The 15,191-nt window shown below is 43.3% G+C and overlaps 1 long non-coding RNA gene across 1 annotated transcript in view; it reads left to right on the forward strand.

Moving 5' to 3' along the window:
• The first annotated feature begins 13,615 nt into the window (after positions 1-13,615).
• The window catches only part of LOC115099707, a 30,005-nt gene continuing 28,429 nt past the window's right edge, over positions 13,616-15,191 (forward strand). Inside the window, exon 1 of the long non-coding RNA XR_003858862.1 lies at positions 13,616-13,761. This is a non-coding gene — a long non-coding RNA (uncharacterized LOC115099707). The remainder of the gene's footprint in view (positions 13,762-15,191) is intronic.

Genomic DNA, 15,191 nt, shown 5'->3' on the forward strand with positions numbered 1-15,191 from the left:
AATTTTTGCTGTACAATATTATATCCTATTTATATCAATAAATGTGTTGTGTGATATCATATCTTCACTATCAACAGATATGGATTATGGCCTATTCATGTCACTTATCATAGGGTGTTAATTTTTTTTTCAGTATTCTTTCCCTCTTCAAGACCCCAGCATACCTCTCCATGTAGACCAGGAGTCTGACCACCAGTTCTTCAATCTTCACCCTGCCTCCTGGTTTGCCTCACTCCATCCAACTTTCTCCCGCAGCTCGTTCCCATTCCCCACGGACACCTCACCAGTTGCCTTCCTCACCTCCTCCAGCCGCTCGGGCACACCTACTCATGTGGTCCTTGTTTGCCTGGGTACCTTGTTCTCCTCGCTCTTCTTCCTGGCTTGTTTTATACTGGGCTTTCATATCTTTACTGTGGTATTATTTAATCATCCTGACAACTTAACCCCCTCCCTCAGGGACGCCTCACCTGTTGCCTCCTCCACTCCCTCTGACTGCTCAGGCACCCTGATCTAGTGGTCCTTATTTGTTTGTGGGCCTCATTGTTTTCCTTTTTCCTCTTCTTCCTGACCTGTTTTGCAATTTGCTCTGGCCTCTAGTATCTTTTTTTCTCTTGGGGTTCCTAGCTACATTTCCTTCTTTTTCAGCTTCAGCTTTCAATTATTTTAAGATTTATTTAGACATTTTTCTATACCATCGTTCAGTTGTATTCCATCACAACGGTTTACAGTGAGGCACATAAATATATCTTTGGTTACTTGTGTAGATTAGTACTGTCACTAGGGAGTGCCATTACATTTTGGTAACAAAAAAATACTATTTGTATAGTGATACAAATCTTGTCCTTTTCTATGTTTATCAGTCTTAGATACGTGTATAACTCTACCATAATGTATATTTTGTTTTAAAAGACACACATAATGCACAATACAGGGTGCTGCGTGCTGATGGTCTGCTGCCATATTCCACTATTCTCCGTTCTCTTTGTAGAATGCTTGTTTGAAAAGCCAAGTTTTTAAACTCTTTTTGAAAAGTTTGAAATCTCTCTGAAGTCTAGTTTCTAAGGGCATGGTGTTCCATAGTATTGGTCCAGCTAATGATAAAGCCCTATCTCTCACTTGGGTCAGTCTGGCTGTTTTAACGGATGGAATGGTTAGGAGTGCTTTGTTGGCAGATCTCAGGTTTCTATGTGGGACATGAACACGTAGGGCTGTGTTCAGCCATTCTGCTTTTTTGTCATGAATCAATTTGTGAATTGTGCAAAGTGTTTTGTATTTAACTCTGTATTCAATTGGAAGCTAGTGTAATTCTGCTAAGGTATCCATAATGTGATCATTTTTTCTATTACCAGTTAGTACCCTTGCGGCAGAGTTTTGCAGTATTTGTAATGGTCTTATTGTTGTGTATGGTAGTCCTAGGAAAAGGGCATTACAATAGTCGGTGCTAGCAAATATTAGTGCTTGTAAGACTGTTCTGAAGTTTGTCATTATTAGTAAAGGTTTTAATTTCTTGAGTACCATAAGTTTGGCGTATCCTTCTTTGACTTTTAAGGATATGTGTGGTTTGAGACTAAGGGGGTCATTTTCCAAGGTGTTATCGCGGGAGATAAATTCGCAAATCATGCTAACAGCCGTTAACGCAATTTGCGAATGCAAATTCGTAATTTAATAATCAGGGGGTGGAGCATATGTAAAACAGGTATCATGTGCCTAATAGCTACACTCTTTCAATCACGTTACAAGCCAGTAAAGGGTTATTTAGAGAGAGAGAGAGAGAGAGAGAGAGAGAGAGAGAGAGAGAGAGAGAGAGAGAGAGAGAGAGAGAGAGAGAGAGAGAGAGAGAGAGAGAGAGAGACTTGCTATAGTGCCTATGCCCTAGACAGGTATTTGTATCCCTATGGGAGGGCCACCTAGTAACTCGAGGTGGGGATTAGGTATGAGCGTAGGGGGTTGGGGGACACTTGCACATTCAACATGAGACGTACGGAAAGAACAGTGGTCTCTAGTGAAGATTTGCTGGCCATCGGAGTGAGGAAACTCACTCCAAGAAGAGATTTGGTCAATGTTCTCTCCACCTAGCTTGTTGTTGCCCAGGTAGAGTGTCCATCAAGCTAGGTGGAGAGAACATTGCCCAAATCTCTTCTTGGAGTGAGTTTCCTCACTCCGACGGCCAGCAAATTTTCACTAGAGACCACTGTTCTTTCCGTACGTCTCATGTTGAATGTGCAAGTGTCCCCCAACCCCCTACGCTCATACCTAATCCCCACCTCGAGTTACTAGGTGGCCCTCCCATAGGGATACAAATACCTGTCTAGGGCATAGGCACTATAGCAAGTCTCTCTCTCTCTCTCTCTCTCTCTCTCTCTCTCTCTCTCTCTCTCTCTCACTTCTCTCTCCTCGAGGGGTCTCTCCTCTCTTCTCTCTCCTCTCTCATATGTGTACTGCAAAGATTCATTGGTTGTTTTATCGCGGTGCACGATGTTTTCACGATTTGCGAATCCATTTCCGCAAATGGCGAAAACATCGCGTTATGCGATGTTTCCCCGCTGCACGGAAAATGCCTTATTTGCATGGGACACGCCCCCTCATGCGTTACCACTGCGATATTGAAAAATGAGGCCCTAAGTTCCGTATCTATTATTACACTGAGGTTCCATACTTTTTCAGCTAATTCTATCATCCTGACAACTTAACCCCCTCCCCCAGGGACGCCTCACTCAAGTATTTTTGTGCTATGATCTGGCCAAATAAAGATCTGCTGTGTATTTGCAACCCTAACTGGCCACTGTCAGAGACAGGATGCTGGGCTCAATGGACCTTCATTCGACCCAGCAGAGTATTTCTTACAGTGCGTTCTTGTACTCTTCTTATCTCCTTATCCCTTGGCACTGCTTTTGCAGGAGTGAAGGATGGGTTGTTTGCAATATTGCAACCTCCTAACCTTGTTCCTATTAATGTTTCTATATCTATCCCAAGTAAGCATGAATTCTGTCATAACCCCCTTGTTTCCATTACCTCTGCTGCTAGGTTATTCCAGGCATGTATAACCATCTCAGTAAGCAAGTATTTGCTCATGTTTCCTCTGAACTTTTCTCCAACTTCATATCATGACCCCTTGACCTTGAAATTCATTTTCTATGGACAATTGCATCTTCCTGTAATTTCTAATGATTGAGTATTTCTATCATATCCCCCGTTCTCTTTCCTCCAGTGAGTACATTTTGAGTTTCTGAAGTATTTCTTTGCAGGATTTGTGTTGCTGGCCTTGCCCTTCTATGAACTGCTTATATCCTCTCAATGTCCTTACAAACTTTACGCCACCAGCCAATACTAGCATGCCTGGAAACAGCCTCTAAAACTGACCAACGCACTCAAGGTGGATCTAACTGATTGATTGTACAATGGCAATATTACTTTCCTATTACCACATTGAAATGCTTATGACTGAGGTAATGTTATTTGGAGCATGGTAAATGTTAAATAACGACCCCATCCCCATTTCATGCAATTATATTTTTATCTTTCCTGTAACATTGCAGAATGACTTGATATAGATACTAAGTGGAATTATTTTTTGCTGATTTTACATTATTGATCAGCACAAGATTTACTTTTTGCACCAATAAATCAATAGGGTATTCTGAACTGGCTGAGCTTGTGCATGTGTATAGCTAAATTGTATTTGTATAGTAAATAGAATGATGCATTTACCTTTACAGGCACATGAAATAATAAATAGGTAACACATTTTGTTTCAATATCATTTTGTGAAAGAAAAAATTAAATTGTAAAGGAATTTTATTTCCTTTTAATTATAGGACTCATATTTCTTTAATGCAAAAGTTAGCATGTCTGGATCTTGTTTCCAGTATCTCTTTATGGCTTTGCTAAACCTATACTGAGGGGTGAAACTGAGCTAGCTTCAGTTTGTGGCATCCAACATTTTTATTTTCCCTTATTTGTAGCAGTTCCACATTATAGGAGGGAAAACATGAATGCACGGTGTGCGGGAACGTCCCCAGTGGGTAGGAGCTTCTGTGTCATGAGATAAAAAGTAACCTGCATAGGAAATGTGTCATAAATGGCCACATCCAGATTGTTACTGCAGAGAAAATGTCACTCTCAAGCACAGTTGCAGACAAATTTTCAGACTGCTGGAACAACCACAGTCATTGACTCTACAACATATATCCACCTGAAGCTCTTCAAAATGACATCTCTGAACAATAACATACAGTAACTGTAGTCTAGAGGCCAACTAAAAGATGCTCAGTGTTTCTAGTGCTAAGCTTGGAAAGGTCATCAGTCATCTGCCTTCCACTGTGAAGCAGATGGTGCAAATAAACCTGTAGGATTGCCTCAATTCGCTGTCAAGCAAGAAAGTACAAAATATAACGTGGAATCTCCTTTATCGAGTGCTTCCACGTTATTAAGTAAACATCGTGCTGGCATTCTGCTTAAGACTCTTCATTCAGAATATTTCGACAGCCCAGGTCTGCATTTTCCTGTTGATAAAATTATCTGAGCAGAAATTATGCGGTGGTGCCACAAAAGAGTATACAGAGGTGGTGGCGTAAAGTTAAAAGTAATCAGATGCTGTGCTCAAATAGCAATGTAATTGGTTGCGGTTACTTTTGAAACTCTTGATACCTCTTGAACTTCTTGGATACAAATCTAAAGAATCTTTAGATTAGATTATGAATAAAACCTCTCCACTCTGTTCAAACAATAGGTGGAAGCTATTGATATTCAAATATTCAGAGGCCATCCTGGATGTCACAGTTGGCTTTAGAAAATGAAAGAGAATAATTTTCAGTAGCATGTGTAAGTTGGCACATAAACGCATAATCGAGTGCACATAAAGTTATAATATTTATACATATATTTTGGAAACTGTGTGGCACCAGTCAGACAGTTTATAAAATATGCATATCTCTGCCCCCTAATGTACGCCCATACGTTCAAAAGTAAGTATATAATTTGTATGCGTAGAAAAATTATGCTCATGCTTTCTGCATATAGCATTGCCACTTCTGGAAGTGCAGAGATATTGGCAAAATGGCTCTGTGGACCAGGAAGTCACAGATGGAACATGCACTCAGCTGATGGTGGCTAATGAGGGCGAGCTGTCCCCCATTTGTGGGCTCAGGCCGAATCATCAACACATGTCCAGAGCCTAGCTGGTCCTCCAGATGGCCTTCAAACATAGAACTTTCTACCCATGGTAGGTAAGAGCCTTCAGGGATGAGGAAGAGGAAGCTAATTTCTGTAGCATGAGAAAGGTGAGCTCTTCTATCCAACATGGTGGAGTACACAGATGGGAGACAAAAAAGATAGTCTGGGAAATGGTGCTGCCTGGCAGTTGGTCACACTCTGGCAGGCAGCTGGGACATATCCTTAGCAGTTAGGGCAGTAGACCGGCCAAACTGCAGGGATCAGATGATAGTTTTCTGCTTCCATATATAATGTCACTATGCCAACTGAAAAGGTGGTTGATGTAGGAATGGGCTCCCAAGGGAAATGCTTCACCCAAAAATGTTACGTGAGTTCCAAAAAGTAAGGGAGATCACACAGGATCCATAGATGCCAAGAACACATGGAAAGTCCCACAGTTACTGGGGTCTAGGGCTAGGTTCCTGAAAGGAAATGAAGGAAAAATAGAAGGGTTTCATGTTCCATATCTGCTCCCATTTCGTATCTTCTTATCTATCTATCTTAACAGTTTGATGACCTGATGAAAAAGGCTCAGGAACTCTGGTGACTTGAGGGGGGCGGACTGGAGCAGTTGCGGGGAAGGCAGGAGCGGGCCAGAAGTAAATACATGTAAGTCACATCTGGGAAGTTTCACAGTTGTGTATGTACATGCAGCTTTGATGAAGTAATTGCTTAGTTAAACTTTTCTGTATGTGGTATATCAAATATAATCCCTTATCTCTCACACAAAGAAATCACTGCTGCCCCCATTCTCCTCTCTCTCAAATACAGACACATGCCCACCTCCCCCCCCACCCCCAAGCCGATCTGCTCTCATCCCTCAGCCACTCCCCTCACCTCTGGTGATCAATTTCTTAGCCATTTGCTAACTTCCCCAAAAGTTACTGCCTTTGCTTAGTCTGTTTCAGGTTCACTTGCTCCCCTCCTGGTCCCTGAAAGACACGAGGGCAGGGGCTTGAATAGGGGGGAAGGGACTGGAGCAAGAAAGAGAGAGCTGATCTCTGCTATGAAGCATTCAGCAAATCTTCAGCAGGCTCGCATAACCGGCTTCACCTGAGAGATTTACGCCTTGCATGTGCGCACAGATTCCTGCGACGGGACTTCTCCCCCGCTAACATACAGCTGGTTCCCAGCTCTGAGCTTTCAAAGGGATTGTATTCAGGTCATCTGGAATGAAACAATCGCAGAGAATAGCACCTTCTTATTGATCCTAGCACACAGCGGCCTGGAACAAAATGGAGGAAGGAATTAGGGACTGACACAAATCCCAGGCTTCCCTGAGTGCACGGCACTGGGGTGAAATGACCAATTTTGGTGAAAGTACTTAAACATTAAAATATTAATATAAAACATACAAAGGCTATTTTTTTTTTACACCTGCCTGCTGCACCCACTGCCCCACAATTTTCGCCACATTAGGCCTAGTCTGCCTACTGGAGAATCTGGGGCCGGCCATCAGTGAAAAGCAGATATACAGTCATGCCACTGGCCACATGTTTAGTTCTTGCATGTGCTCAAAACTCCTAGCTACACTGGATGGTATTCTTCTTACACAAGCAGCTTAAACGTATCCGCCAGCAAATACAAGCTGAGTAGCTGCCCAACGAAATGAAGTTACTATGCCAATTATCGTTTGTGTGCTTGCAGGAGAAGGTGATGGCGTTCTTCCGGAGGACCTGCTGCAGTCACAGGTGTGCGAGAGCATGCAGAACAGCCAGGCCTGTTATCAGCGAAGCAGCCCCATCCACGGCGGCTTGGAGTGAAGGAGATCCAGCAGATGTTAGGACAAGGAGGAGGAAGAGTAAGTACTCCAGCGGTGGGATGAGCTTTTCCCAGAGGAGGAACAGGATGCCACCACCCCCCTCACAAAGTGCTGGCTGCTCTAGTGGTGTCACCGAATGCCAGTTAGGAAAGGATGATGACACAAAATGAGAGGAGAGCCAGATTACCAGATGGACATGAAAGGGGGTTCCCCACTGTCTTGGGGAAATGTTGCACTGCATCCTCTAGAGGAGGCAATCTGGGACCTTCCATGGTTCTCCTTCCCCCTCCTTTGCTTCGCTCTTCCCAGTTCTTCAGCTACGCAAAAGGCCTTATCCAGCATGGCTCCTTCTTTGCACCTGCCCTTGTTACAACAGCCTGAGCTTACAGCCCCCTCAGGCAACTCAGCCCACACCACCCCTGAGGCACAGCTGACAAACAGGAAAAACAGAGGCAGCTCTGCAAATGAACATATCTATCTATCCATCTATCTAGTAGAACATTCACTGCAAATAAATAATTGGAAAGTGTCTCTGTATCAGTATAGTCCTTAAGTAGACAGCCCGCTCATGAGCATGGTATTGTATGTTTTCAAGTTTCCCTCCTGTTTCTGCCTCCTTTTCCTCCTCCTCGGTGTCAGTGTGCTGTGGGCATCCAGCCACAGGAGGAGGAGACAGGCCGCAAATCTTGACTTGATTATGGAACATGCTGCAGGCTAAGAAAATGTCGTAGGCCTTGGTGGGGTGATATAGCAAACATCCCCCCTGATTCCATCAGGCTCCTGAAGTGGCTTTTGAGTGGTCCAAATTCCTTTCCAAGACAGCCCAGTCATTGTAGTTCTCATCTGCCACACTTTTGAGGCAGGCTAGGAATATTATAAGCCAGGTTTGGAGGGGGATAGCCTCTATAACCTGTGGAGGAGAAGGCAAAAAAGTGTTTGGGAAAGGTATAGTGCGCTGTTGCCAGCTCATGGTGAGAATGTGGACAGAGATGCAAGACCTGTGAGAAGCTGTATGAAAAAGAGAATAATGGCTGGTTAGAGACTATTTATTTATTTATTTAGTGCTTTTTTATACCGACATTCACGATACAGGTCATATCATATCGGTTTACAAGGAACAGGGGGTTATATCTTTAACAATAACATAGAGGAAAAGACAAAAGTTACAATAAACAAGGGTAAAGGAACTAGGGAGAAGAAGAAGCTAGAGGCAGGCAGAAGCTCGGAAGCTATAACAAATCGTTTACAATGTCTAAAAATGGAGTGAGCTGACTAGACGGTATTAGACTAGCGAGTATGTCAGCTGCATACATATGTAGAAGTCACCCCTCAGTGATACTGCCATGCTCAAAGTGGTCATGACTGTCTGGCTGTGACAGAATATAGGCATCATGGTTGGCCTATATTATGAACTTCAGTTATGAGACCTGTGGCATTGCAGACCACCCGTATGTTAAGGAAGTGAAAACCCTTGCAGTTTCTGAAGTTAGTCTCACTGCCAATAGGTAACCTGAATAGTATGTGTGTGCAATCAATTTACCCCCCTTTAGTGTCGGAAAAAGAGCAATGTTGTAAAAGTCTGTCATGGTTTGCCATTGGTACTGTCCATCAGCAGAAAAAGGAATATATATATTGATTTGTTTTTATGAGAAAGATATTAAAAAAAAAAACTGGCTGATGGACTTATTTACAAGAGGGGTCTAGAAGCTGCCAGAGGCAAAGCTAGCCAGGACTGTAATAACCTTTAGGTGGACGGGCAAGGCATGGCCTCTCTCTGTAGAAGGCTGCAGATCCCTCTCTAATTGCTGGCAGAGGAATAAAATGGTTTAGCTATTAAACCAGAACCTGAAATCACATGTTGATCAGACAGGACCAAAAACTAAATCATGGACCTAGATATCCTTTCCATGAAGTATTTATTTTTCTCTGTTATCTCTTCATCAACTGACACAGATTCCTCAAAATCCACACATTTATTAGGGGTGGGAAGAATTAAAAAAATCATTTTGTTTTTTGTTTCATTGAATTTTGCTTTGTTTATTTTATTTAGTTTAAAAAACAAAATAAATATTAAAAACCCCCCAGAAAAAAAGAAACAAGGCTTCCTGAGGCCTTCCATCTCCATCACCCATCCCTCCCACCTGAAAAAAATGCCGGTGCTAGGATCCTCCCTGGACCCTACTTACTTGGACTGGGGAGGATCTGACATTGAGGCCTAGGCCCAGGGTGAAGCCTCGGCCTTACGAAGGCCTAGGCTGTGGTAGGTTGCTGAGACCTTGGCCTTGGCCCTATGGAAGGCCCAGGTTTGAAGGACTGATCTTGATGCCAGGGCCGAGGCCTAGGTTGGGGCCCGATCCGGAGGTCAGAGCCCAGGTTTTGGTGCAATGTCCTCTTCTATCATCTTCTTTTTGAAAATTACGGTGTCCATTGGAACGCACCAGAGTTAATTAACTCTGGCTCCTCCCTCTTCAGCAGAGGTCACCATTTTGGTGTACGACAATTTTAATGAACTGCTGTGCAGAAAAATTGTGACTTCCGCTGAAGAGGGAGGAGCCGGAGTTAACGCTGCCGCATCCCCAGCGGATGCCATCATTTTAAAGAAGACAGAAGACTAAGGCCTGAGTTCAGACTAAGGCCTGAGTTCCAACCTATGGACCTGGGCCTAGGCCTAGACTGAGGTTCAGGGGTCGAGACCTGGCTTCTGGGCCTGGTCCTGGTGTCAGGCCTGGGCCTGGGCCAAGGCCTCAGCAGTGAGACCCAGCATCCAGACTGGATTCCACCATTGGACCTGTGCCTGGGCCTTGACCTAGGCCGAAGCGCAGGGATCAGAAATTGGTCTCTGGGCTGGGCTAGGGCCTTGACCTTGGATGAAGCTCCTGTGTAAGGACCCGGTCTCCAGATCAAGCCCTGGCATTGTTCTTATGTCCAGGCCAAGGCCATGGTGTTGGGACCCTGCCTCTTGACCAAGCCCAATTGAGTCTAGGCCCAGGCATTGGATTAGGCCAACATCCAGGCATTGAGATCTGCCAGTCTCATATAGAGCCACATTCAAAATGCTGACACTGATTTTCAAGGCTCTAAGAGGAGATGGACTTATTTATTTGAGAGAAAGGCTGTCCTTAAAATTGCCCTCCAGACCAGTTTGATCCTCACTTGATGCCTCTAGAACAATTCTCTCAACAAAATAAATCAAAAGAAAAAATGCCCACCAATGATTCTTCTTAGAAGCAGCCCTGCCCTCTGGAAGTCTGTCCCAGAAGAGCTCCTCCAATTGCTTCACTTCTAGCAAGGTGGTGGTGGTGCACATTAAGGACTGAACTGGAAATAAATCCTAGGCTTCAGGAAGCAAATAAAGGCCTGGCTCTTCTGCCAAGCCTTTAATGCCAAACCCATAACTGCCTGCACCCAAGAATGTAGCTGAAATCTGCCCTCATACATGCACTGACTTAAATTATTTATCTGTCTATCTGTCTGTCTATCTATTTATTTACTTATAATATCAGTCCGCTTCTCCCCTTTCCCTTTTATCATTGACTGTGATAAAACTGCCTGGCACCATTTTGAGTGCTTTGAGCGTGCTGCTAGAGCTGGAGATGTTATGTATTTATTTATTACTATTGATTTCAAGTTTGTGCGGTTTTAAGTTTAGACATTATTGTTGATTTATTTCCAATCTGTGCACCACCTTCTTGCTAGAATTGTTAAACCACTATTGATCCCTGCTTTTATACTACCATTCTGAAATGTTGTACCCTACCTTGGGTGAAATTTTAATTAAAATAGGTAGATACATTCAAATGAATAACAAGATTAATTTATATAGTAACAGTTTTCAAATGTTCCCTGATTTTCTTATTGTTTTTTACATTTTCGCATTCGCTTTATTAGTGCACTGTGTGGCCAGCATTCAGTTTCCATTAAGTGATCTTATACGACTCATCAGAGCTGTCCCTTCGTATACTACCAAGCTGTATCTGTGATTTGCTGTTGTACAGGCAGCAGTCTAAGACTTGACACTAGAATCAGAAGAGTGATTTGGATTTTCATGTCATATAACTCTGGCAATCCTTATCTGACTGGCTTTCTGGCACAGTAGTTGCCAGAGGGTTCACCAAAGGCCACTTTAGAATATGACCAGTAAATTGTCACTCTTAAAGGCATTGTAAGTATCCTTTCTCCCTGGGACCGAGTCTCTCCTATGCTACAAGTTCCTGATACATAAAGAGGAGCAGGAATAGAGCCTAAGAACTTAAACTGAGTTTCTCGCATGGCAATTTGTTGCACTGCTATTGAGCCATTTCCTCTGATACCTCTTTTTGGACTAATATTCCATATATTTTTTGTTGGATTAATTTTCAGACCATTATAAAAGGGTCTCACAAAGGAACTTGGAAGTACAAAATAATATGGATAAAAATACAGACTATGACGGAAGATGAAGATCACTGGACTTATCCTGCCAGCTCAGTATCCTTTCCTGTGAAATACTGCAGAGCATGATTGCGGGGTAGATCTATGGACGCTCTATACTTATCCCCTGCTTTCTTGATTTGTTATAGTTGCATTCTTTCCTAAGGTTATTCATGACTCTGACCCCCTTCGTTCTAGAGCTTTCCACTGAAAAAGGTTTGCTTCTTGCATATTAGATATACTTATAAGATGTGAATGTTTCTATCATATTCGCCTAATCTCTCCTCTCCTGTAGGGAATATATATATAGTATAGACAATGATCAATTATATCACAATTTCTTTTTTTCAATAAGCGAAAGCTGTGGCTACAAATTTATTTTGGATTCAAAGTAATACGAAATGCCACTAAAATGAAGTAACATTTGCTTTACATATCGTCTGCAATTTATAAGCCCCTAGGATAAGATGCTCTTTTTCTTTAAACACAAATATAAAATACAGGAGGACCATATCTGAAGAATCAATCGATCAGATTTTTTTTTTTTAAAACAATCAACCACTTTGAAATAACGACAAAAGGACATTGCTTTCTTCACTTATAACCAACATAGTCTTCCTGTAGCTAGAAATTCTGCTGGTTGTCTCCTTCCTCACTTGTCTGCAAACACATCAACTCACTGGTACAAATAAATCAGGGCCAAATCTCTCCTCTGTATTCATGGGGACTCCATATGGCTCCCTGCTTGATGGACAGGTTGCTGACCCTAGAGTCAGCATAACACAATTGTCCATCATTGCCAAACTTCACAGGGCCAGTGCTACCAGTTTTGCTGCCCTGTGCAAATGAGTACTGTTCTGCCTCCTCCCTTCCCCTTTTCCCTAGAAAGTCTAATGGAGCCCTTCTTTTCTTTGTAACCGTAACTTTGAGTGCCTGAACATTGTTTATAAGTAAGGTGAGCTTCCAGTAAGGCTATAGATTTTGGTGAGCAAATCTGGGACACGTTCACCAGAGTGCCACTTTGGGCAAGTAATTCATTTAGGGGGCTGTCTGGTGGACTGTCCCCATGGAATATTGTAGTAATTTACTCTCAAAATATACCTAACAGCATATTCTTTGAATTTGTTAACACTAAATATTTCGGATTCAATGCAAAAGCCTCAGGGCTGGCAGGTAAGCACCAGAAAAATTCAAATCAGCCAAAATAGCTTGCTGTTATCAACATGTAAACCCCCAAACAATGTAATTCTGTGTAGGAGACCTGTCCTAGTCAAAGACTTTGAACTGGGTTCAAGACATGTGCATTAGTTTAAAATGAAATGATTAGGGGCCTATTTGTTTCTTTCACGGGGCCCCAAAATAAATTGAAGGGGCCCCCAGAGATTAAACAAATCCTATGCATGTCATTTGTTTTAAATAGCATGAATTCCATAAGCCATTATAGTGAATGGACTGATAGAAATCATAGGAAAGCAACAGGTACCTGAGTGCAGTTAGAAATTGTTACAGTGCAGAGCAGGCAGTCAGCAGAGAAGGGGGAGGATGAGCATGTGGTCAAGGAGACAAGAGGAATGACGTATCACAGTGAAGCAATTTGCCAGTTTGACCTATCAATGCAACTGGGTACAGTGACACTGTCATAGTGATCTTGAAGACTGAGCATGCCAGAGATTTGCTCTACATTGCTTCTCAAGACATCTGAGCTCTCTCTGAGTTCTTGCTAAAGTTTTTTACTGCATCATATTTTATATCTCACTCTGCCAGTAGCAGTCACTCAGTCACAGAAGAGAGGAAGGCTGTGAGATTTGTGTTGCTTCATTTGCAGTTGGGTTTTTTTCCCCCCTTTCTTGTGATTGAAGCCTTAGGTATACTTGAAATGTCATTTATTCTCTTTTTCCCTGGCAGCGGGCACAGTGGGCAATAGACAGTAGGCGTCAGTGAACAGTGAGGGCAGGACAGAGAGTGCCGCATAACAGGCTGTGTTGTGAAGCCTGTCTGTGTGTGACGGGGTCACTATGCTAGAGCAGGTAGGTAGAATAAAGTCAGGAACAAAAAAACTCCCTGGAACCAAAGTCCTAGAAGGAGGGGGAAGAAAACCCAGGTGGCACAGAGTCAAGGATATTCACTGGTGGCTTCCCCTGTAACCATAGAGACAAACACACAGGTGTGGGAGGTTAAGGGTGGGACTTCCCCAGAGCCAATTAGCTGACAGAAGAGGAAGAGTTTACAAAGTATAAAAGAGACTCCCTAACCCAGCAGAGTTAATCTCCTGCTGGGGACTGAAGGAAAAGGACCAGGCTGCCTGCTGCTCTGCAAGACTGGCACTTTGGTGCTCCTGCTTAGAGGGAAGACGGATGGCTGGTGTGACTTCCAGGAAGGTGAGCTGGGAGCTAAAGACTGGTTTACTGTCCGGATGTGCCTACTTAAGGACATTGTTTGAGAGACTGCCAGCGGGAGGTTGTATCTGAAGGGACAAGGAAAATATCCCGAGAGATACTGTGGGAGGTGGCAGTTAGGCCCAGTGGGCCAGACTTTGGACATTGGGTTGAAGCCAGCCTTTGCAAAAGTCGCTGGCTCAGTGGGGAGGGCATCGGCCTTCTAACTCAAGCTAGGAGGGTTCAAACCCTGCTTGAGGACTTGTAAGGATAAATTACAAAGAACTTCTATTTGAGTGTTCAAGGGACCAGGAAAGCTCTTTCAGGGGCTGGACCCTGTAAACGATGGAGTTAGGAGTGCATGTTCTGGTGGAACCGTGACACTGTCAGAGACGCAGAGCAGACAGCGTGACACTCACTGCAGCAATTTCTCTGTGTTCCTCACACAGCAGTGTGGTATTGACACAGTCAATAGGCATTACAATATCAATGCAAAATATTAAATCATTCTTGTAATCTTCACATGCCAGAGACATTAAAACAATCATGTTAGGGATAGGTAAAGGCAGAGCAGAAAAAATAAATGTAAATTTGGCCAGGTTAGCCCTGCCACTGCCAACATGAACCCAAAATGTAGTCCCAGTATAGCAAACCAACAAGAGATCAAGTGTGGGAGAAACACCCCAAGGCTCTAAAAAAGGTTATCATTTACCAGTAACAGTGCCATGAATCCTTATTGGCATCTCACGTGGCATTAGCATCCTAAGTCAACATGAAGGGGGAGCAAAGCAGAAAAGGTGGCAGCAAAACCTCCGAGGCAGGCACTGATAAAGGGACCAAGCAGCACAAATAGTGACTTCAATTTGTAAGGTCTGGTTATTAGCGCACTATCAGACTGATGCAATATAGTGCGCTTGGCTGAGCGCACAGCTTCCAAGCAACTTGGACGCATGTTCAAAATCCCTCATGCAATAAGGGGCTTAGCGGGTCCAAGACGTGTTCGAATCAGCGTGCAGCTAACAGCGCTCATCCCATGTCATTTCGTGTTGATGAGGCTATTAGTTAGTTATTGCCCCCGATACAAAAAATTGCTGCATGGCCAGGGCACCCGTTTTAATGCTGCAAATGTAATGCCTGTCCAGGAGCAAGTGCTAAAGCAGGCGTCGCTCAAGGACTGACCACAAAAAAACAAACAAAAATCCCGCTTTCTATGAGTCCTATTAATATCCTAGTGATATTAAATTGGAGGAACTAAAGAAAGCAGAATTATGTCCTACTCAAGGACTCAACAAAAAAACGAATTCCTGCTTTCTGTGGTTACTCTTAGGGGGAATCACAGAAAGCAGCACCCCCAAGGTCTGGCCCAGTCGGAATCCCTGCTGGCAGTGAGTGAAGGAGTGAACACATTAATATTAAGTATCTGGCATTTGATA

Source organism: Rhinatrema bivittatum, chromosome 10 (genome assembly GCF_901001135.1).
Source record: "Rhinatrema bivittatum chromosome 10, aRhiBiv1.1, whole genome shotgun sequence".
In the NCBI taxonomy this organism is placed as follows: Eukaryota; Metazoa; Chordata; class Amphibia; order Gymnophiona; family Rhinatrematidae; genus Rhinatrema; species Rhinatrema bivittatum.